The sequence below is a fragment of the Choloepus didactylus genome, chromosome X, assembly GCF_015220235.1.
Source record: "Choloepus didactylus isolate mChoDid1 chromosome X, mChoDid1.pri, whole genome shotgun sequence".
Lineage (NCBI taxonomy): Eukaryota > Metazoa > Chordata > Mammalia > Pilosa > Megalonychidae > Choloepus > Choloepus didactylus.
Window position 1 is genome coordinate 88337140 of NC_051334.1, and position 8279 is coordinate 88345418.

Consider the following 8279-nt stretch of genomic DNA (forward strand, 5'->3'; position numbering starts at 1 on the left):
GAAATGCCTTCACAGTTATAACGTTGAATGTAAATGGATTAAACTCCCCAATTAAAAGATATAGATTCGCAGAATTGATCAAAAAAAATGAACCATCAATATGTTGCATACAAGAGACTCATCTTAGACACAGGGACACAAAGAAACTGAAAGTGAAAGGATGGAAATAAATATTTCATGCAAGCTACAGCCAAAAGAAAGCAGGTGTAGCAATATTAATCTCAGATAAAATAGACTTTAAATGCAGGGATGTTTTGAGAGACAAAGAAGGCCACTACATACTAATAAAAGGGGCAATTCAACAAGAAGAAATAACAATCGTAAATGTCTATGCACCCAATCAAGGTGCCACAAAATACATGAGAGAAACACTGGCAAATCTAAAGGAAGCAATGGATGTTTCCACAATAACTGTGGGAGACTTCAACACATCACTCTCTCCTATAGATAGATCAACCAGACAGAAGACCAATAAGGAAATTGAAAACATAACAATCTGATAAATGAATTAGATTTAACAGACATATACAGGACATTACATCCCAAATCACCAGGATACACATACTTTTCTAGTGCTCATGGAACCTTCTCCAGAATAGATCATATGCTGGGACATAAAACAAGCCTCAATAAATTTCAAAAGATTGAAATTATTCAAAGCACATTCTCTGACCACAATGGAATACAATTAGAAGTCAATAACCATCAGAGACTTAGAAAATTCACAAATACCTGGAGGTTAAACAACACACTCCTAAACAATCAGTGGGTTAACGAAGAAATAGCAAGAGAAATTGCTAAATATGTAGAGATGAATGAAAATGAGAACACAACATACCAAAACCTATGGGATGCAGCAAAAGCAGTGCTAAGGGGGAAATTTATAGCACTAAACACATATATTAAAAAGGAAGAAAGAGCCAAAATCAAAGAACTAATGGATCAACTGAAGAAGCTAGAAAATGAACAGCAAACCAATCCTAAACCAAGTACAAGAAAAGAAATAACAAGGATTAAAGCAGAAATAAATGACATAGAGAACAAAAAACAATAGAGAGGATAAATATCACCAAAAGTTGGTTCTTTGAGAAGATCAACAAGATTGACAAGCCCCTAGCTAGACTGACAAAATCAAAAAGAGAGAAGACCCATATAAACAAAATAATGAATGAAAAAGGTGACATAACTGCAGATCCTGAAGAAATTAAAAAAAACTATAAGAGGATACTATGAACAACTGTATGCCAACAAACTGGATAATGTAGAGGAAATGGACAATTTCCTGGAAACATATGAACAACCTAGACTGACCAGAGAAAAAATAGAAGACCTCAACCAACCCGTCACAAGCAAAGAGATCCAATCAGTCATCAAAAATCTTCCCACAAATAAATGCCCAGGGCCAGATGGCCTCACAGGGGAATTCTACCAAACTTTCCAGAAAGAACTGACACCAATCTTACTCAAACTCTTTCAAAACATTGAAGAAAATGGAACACTACCTAATTCATTTTATGAAGCTAACATCAATCTAATACCAAAACCAGGCAAAGATGCTACAAAAAAGGAAAACTACCGGCCAATCTCCCTAATGAATATAGATGCAAAAATCCTCAACAAAATACTTGCAAATCGAATCCAAAGACACATTAAAAAAATCATACACCATGACCAAGTGGGGTTCATTCCAGGCATGCAAGGATGGTTCAACATAAGAAAATCAATCAATGTATTACAACACATTAACAAGTCAAAAGGGAAAAATCAAATGATCCTCTCAATAGATGCTGAAAAAGCATTTGACAATATCCAACATCTGTTTTTGATAAAAACACTTCAAAAGGTAGGAATTGAAGGAAACTTCCTCAACATGATAAAGAGCATATATGAAAAACCCACAGCCAGCATAGTACTCAATGGTGAGAGACTGAAAGCCTTCCCTCTAAGATCAGGAAGAAGACAAGGATGCCCGCTGTCACCACTGTTATTCAACATTGTGCTGGAAGTGCTAGCCAGGGCAATCCGGCAAGACAAAGAAATAAAAGGCATCCAAATTGGAAAAGAAGAAGTAAAACTGTCATTGTTTGCAGATGATATGATCTTATATCTAGAAAACCCTGAGAAATCGACGATACACCTACTAGAGCTAATAAACAAATTTAGCAAAGTAGCGGGATACAAGATTAATGCACATAAGTCAGTAATGTTTCTATATGTTAGAAATGAACAAACTGAAGAGACACTCAAGAAAAAGATACCATTTTCAATAGCAACTAAAAAAATCAAGTACCTAGGACTAAACTTAACCAAAGATGTAAAAGACCTATACAAAGAAAACTACATAACTCTACTAAAAGAAATAGAAGGGGACCTTAAAAGATGGAAAAATAGTCCATGTTCATGGATAGGAAGACTAAATGTCATTAAGATGTCAATTCTACCCAAACTCATCTACAGATTCAATGCAATCCCAATCAAAATTCCAACAACCTACTTTGCAGACTTGGAAAAGCTAGTTATCAAATTTATTTGGAAAGGGAAGATGCCTCAAATTGCTAAAGACACTCTAAAAAAGAAAAACGAAGTGGGAGGACTTACACTCCCTGACTTTGAAGCATATTATAAAGCCACAGTTGCCAAAACAGCATGGTACTGGCACAAAGATAGACATATAGATCAATGGAATCGAATTGAGAATTCAGAGATAGACCCTCAGATCTATGGCCGACTGATCTTTGATAAGGCCCCCAAAGTCACTGAACTGAGTCATAATGGTCTTTTCAACAAATGGGGCTGGGAGAGTTGGATATCCATATCCAAAAGAATGAAAGAGGACCCCTACCTCACCCCCTACACAAAAATTAACTCAAAATGGACCAAAGATCTCAATATAAAGTACCATAAAACTCCTAGAAGATAATGTAGGAAAACATCTTCAAAACCTTGTATTAGGCGGCCACTTCCTAGACTTTACACCCAAAGCAAAAGAAACAAAACAAAAAATAGATAAATGGGAACTCCTCAAGCTTAGAAGTTTCTGCAGCTCAAAGTAATTTCTCAAAAGGTAAAGAGGCAGCCAACTCAATGGGAAAAATTTTTTGGAAACCATTTATCTGACAAAAGACTGATATCTTGCATATATAAAGAAAACTTACAACTCAATGACAATAGTACAGACAGCCCAATTACAAAATGGGCAAAAGTTGTGAAAAGACAGTTCTCTGAAGAGGAAATACAAATGGCCAAGAAACACATGAAAAAATGTTCAGCTTCACTAGCTATTAGAGAGATGCAAATTAAGACCACAATGAGCTACCATCTCACACCGATTAGAATGGCTGCCATTAAACAAACAGGAAACTAAAAATCCTGGAGGGGATGTGGAGAAATTGGAACTCTTATTCATTGTTGGTGGGACTGTATAATGGTTCAGCCACTCTGGAAGTCAGTCTGGCAGTTCCTTAGAAAACTAGATATAGAGTTACCATTCGATCCAGCGATTGCACTTCTCGGTATATACCTGGAAGGTTGGAAAGCAGTGACACGAACAGATATCTGCACGCCAATGTTCATAGCAGCATTATTCACAATTGCCAAGAGATGGAAACAACCCAAATGTCCTTCAACAGATGAGTGGATAAATAAAATGTGGTATATACACACGATGGAATACTACACGGCAGTAGAAGTAACGATCTCGTGAAACAAATGACAACATGGATGAACCTTGAAGACATAATGCTGAGCGAAATAAGCCAGGCACAAAAAGAGAAATATTATATGCTACCACTAATGTGAACTTTGAAAAATGTAAAACAAATGGTTTATAATGTAGAATGTAGGGGAACTAGCAATAGAGAGCAATTAAGGAAGGGGGAACAATAATCCAAGAAGAACAGATAAGCTATTTAACGTTCTGGGGATGCCCAGGAATGACTATGGTCTGTTAATTTCTGATGGATATAGTAGGAACAAGTTCACAGAAACGTTGCTATATTAGGTAACTTTCTTGGGGTAAAGTAGGAACATGTTGGAAGTTAAGCAGTTATCTTAGGTTAGTTGTCTTTTTCTTACTCCCTTGTTATGGTCTCTTTGAAATGTTCTTTTATTGTATGTTTGTTTTCTTTTTAACTTTTTTTTCATACAGTTGATTTAAAAAAGAAGGGAAAGTTAAAAAAAAAAAGAAAAACAAGGAAAAATAGATGTAGTGCCCGTTGAGGAGCCTGTGGAGAATGCAGGGGTATTTGCCTACCCCACCTCGATGGTTGCTAACATGACCACAGGTATAGGGGACTGGTGGTTTGATGGGTTGAGCCCTCTACCACAAGTTTTACCCTTGGGAAGATGGTTGCTGCAAAGGAGAGGCTAGGCCTCCCTATAATTGTGCCTAAGAGCCTCCTCCCGAATGCCTCTTTGTTGCTCAGATGTGGCCCTCTCTCTCTAGCTAAGCCAACTTGAAAGGTGAAATCACTGCCCTCCCCACTACGTGGGATCAGACACCCAGGGGAGTGAATCTCCCTGGCAACGTGGAATATGACTCCCGGGGAGGAATGTAGACCTGGCATCGTGGGATGGAGAACATCTTCTTGACCAAAATGGGGATGTGAAAGGAAATGAAATAAGCTTCAGTAGCAGAGAGATTCCAAAAGGAGCTGAGAGGTCACTCTGGTGGGCACTCTTACGCACACTTTAGACAACCCTTTTTAGGTTCTAAAGAATTGGGGTAGCTCTTGGTGGATACCTGAAACTATCAAACTACAACCCAGAACCCAGGAATCTTGAAGACAGTTGTATAAAAATGTAGCTTATGAGGGGTGACAATGGGATTGGGAAAGCCATAAGGACCACACTCCACTTTGTCTAGTTTATGGATGGATGAGTAGAAAAATAGGGGAAGGAAACAAACAGACAAAGGTACTCAGTGTTCTTTTTTACTTCAATTGCTCTTTTTCACTCTAATTATTATTCTTGTTATTTTTGTGTGTGTGCTAATGAAGGTGTCAGGGATTGATTTAGGTGATGAATGTACAACTATGTAATGATACTGTGAACAATCAAAAGTGCGATTTGTTTTGTATGACTGCGTGGTATGTGAATATATCTCAATAAAATGAAGATTAAAAAAATAAATAAATGAATAAACAACATAGTACAAGTAACCAGTACATATGGACAGCAATTTTATTAATAAGTGGAGCCATGGTCAAATTAATGAGTTCTGCTATTTAAACAAAGGATTATCAGATAAATGATCAATACTTTGTATGTGCTTTTGCATATGATTAAGAGCATGGGTTACATTTTGTGAATTATTAGGCACATACATACAACATTGAACATTAATTAGAGCACAGGTACCACCTTGGGTGGCAGCCAGAATATTTAATGCCATTCTGTTTTGCAAAAACACTTTTCTAAGTTGTGAGGTTTCATCATTAAGTAATGATATCACTAGTTTTTACCATTTTCCAACCTTGACCACAGAAATAAATTTCCTTTTCTGCAAACTTTCTGCAACTTTCTATACTCATTTATGTTTTGTTCCACATCCTTTCTTTTTCTTCATTCTGAAACAACCAGTAATTTAGACAAAACTGCTTTCCTTTTCCTTCAATAAAAACATCTCTCATACCCCCTACATTCAAGTCACTGAAACAATCCTGGAAACTGTTCTTAAGCAAACATTTCACAACATACTATTACCATTAAAATTAAACTAGTTAGAATAATGCTAAATACTTAAAAAATTTAGTAAATGCATTATTGAAATTGTAATACACATTTTTAACAAGAATTGTCAACACATGTACGCATTAAATTGGACAGCTGAGTGGTTTAACAATATACAACCCAAGCCTTCATTGGTAGATAGATCATTTCCAGGTGAGGGGGTTTTAAATACCATATTTTCTCCCCCTGCAGAGAGGCCTTCAGGGTCAGATCTACAGTTAGTTTGGGGTATAATGAGTGTTTGTAAAGTTATGCATACAGTTCCCTGGGGGGTTGGGAGTCCCAGATGGGAAATATAAATATCTCGGCATCCTATGTAATTCTAATACCCCATGGGCCAAGGATTCTCAACCTGCATGGCTGCATGGGCTAGAACCAGAGCCAATTGACCTTATTTTCCCCAAATTCTAGTGTTTGTGGCACAAGCAAGTGTACATTATTGTCATCATCCCATTGTGGCTTGAAGGCAGCCAGCCCCTTTATCTGAATTCTTAAGACCTGCATGGGCCCAGCAGTTACCATATCCACAGGGGCAGAACCTGGCCACTTTGGGTCTGGAGTTAATGCTGATACAGTCATTCAGTCCATTGTTTCTATCATCCTTTAAGTGTTTCTTTAAAAAGCCATTCATTCTTTCAATTAACCCAGCTGCTGTGGGATTATAGGGTAAGTGAAAAGTACAAAGGACATCATGTTCTATAGCTCAGGCCTGGGTTAATTGCCAGTGAAAGGGGTCCCCCTATCACTGTCCACATGTATGGGGGCACCAAAAATGGCACTTTATTTTTCTAAGCTATGTATGGTAGCTTGCTGGTTGGCCTTGCCCACTGGGAAGGCCAGCAGCAGTCCTGTAGTCATATCAACAGTATTAAAGGCATATTTTGCCCCTTTGGACAGAGTAGGGAAGCCAATATAGTCTACTTGCCACCAGGTAACAGGGATCTGGTGTCCTTGGTGCCTGGTTTTCCAGCAGAGCCATTCAGCCACTGCATGCATCATTGGTGTTGGCTGTGGAATTTTGCTAGGCCATCCACTTCTATGTTACCTGGTCATGAACTGGTGTGTAAGCAAAGACATGAAAAATGGTTACCTTATATTTGTGGCAGGCAGTCCATATGTCTTCCCACCAGATGTGTGGGGACCCAAACCAGCCAGACCCACGGTGATGCAGCAAAGTAACTTGAGACCAAACCACAAGTTGCAAGAGTGAGAACAGCTCAGAGGAGAATGTCCACTTGGGCCATAGTTTCTTGAGTATTTATTACCAAAAAACAAGAGCAGGGACATGAGGGAAGGCAGTGCTGCAAGTTTACAAAAAACAAAGCCCATTGTGAATGTTAAACTAAGAGCAGTAAGGGCACTGGAACACAGCGAAGCAGGATGTTCCCATCATTTGCAATGGGAATCAGTAAAGATGTGACATTCCTATCATTTGTGATAGGAATCAGAGACAGCAAGCAACACATATTACAAACCTTTTATCCATAGTATTCCCACATTTCCCCCCTCTCTATTAATTGACTGCATAATAGTTGAGGGATGATCAGGGAAGGCGGGAGTGGTGGTGAAGGCAAAGAACTTAGTTTCTGCTTGGCAGATTCCTTGGAAAAGTTTAACAGTGAGTCTGCAGGAGCAAATACGAATAAGAAATAAAATTAAGCCTAAACCAGTTAAAATCCAGGTACGTAGACTGAGGCCTTGGAACCAATTAGAGGGATTTAACCATATAAGGTTGTCATTAAGTGTATCAAAAATTTTTTGTTGTGTTAAAATTTGTATTTGTGTGAGTTGTTGCTTTAGGTTACATTGAAGATTGTGGATTTCAGAATTTACTTTAGGTGTAAAGTTGCCTAGTAAATGGGCTTTAATTTCAGACCAGTCATTTAAAGACCAGTTCCATGCTAAGAGAGTGACAAAAATTTTAGTATAATTCCAATCACATTGTAAGCTAAGTCAAGTGGCTATTGCATGTAGTCATTCTCCAATCCATAGTACAGCAGTCTCAAGAGCATCAAGGTGAGTAAGGATTTCATTATCAATATGGGTTTAGGAAAGCATATCTTTTGAAATATTTGTCATTACTTGATTAACTACATGAGCAGTTTGTACAGATTCTGCTATAGCCACTGCTGTGGCTATAATAACAGCTGAAATAAAAGCAATTAGCATTCCCAGAAACCTTTTTACACAGAGTTGAGCAAGAGCATGTTTAATTTGAAAAAGACTAGAAGAGATTTCTCAGGGTCGAGTAAGATTAACAGGCAGCCAAATTTGAGCTTGTCTACAGAGGACAAATATATTGATTAAATTATAGGTAGTGATGTGATGAGAGACACAAGATGAGAAGTAGGCTCTGGAACTTATGGTAATATTGAAAGTATTATTAGAGTAAGACACATTAACAGAGGGAGCTATTAGAAACATAAAAGGGTGCATGGTACATATCATAACTGAATCACTATAATTTTGTGAAAGGTTTATGGTAAAGGTTTTATTTCTTTTAGTATAGCTTCCATGAGACACATTTTAGGGAATGAAAGGTAGGCTGA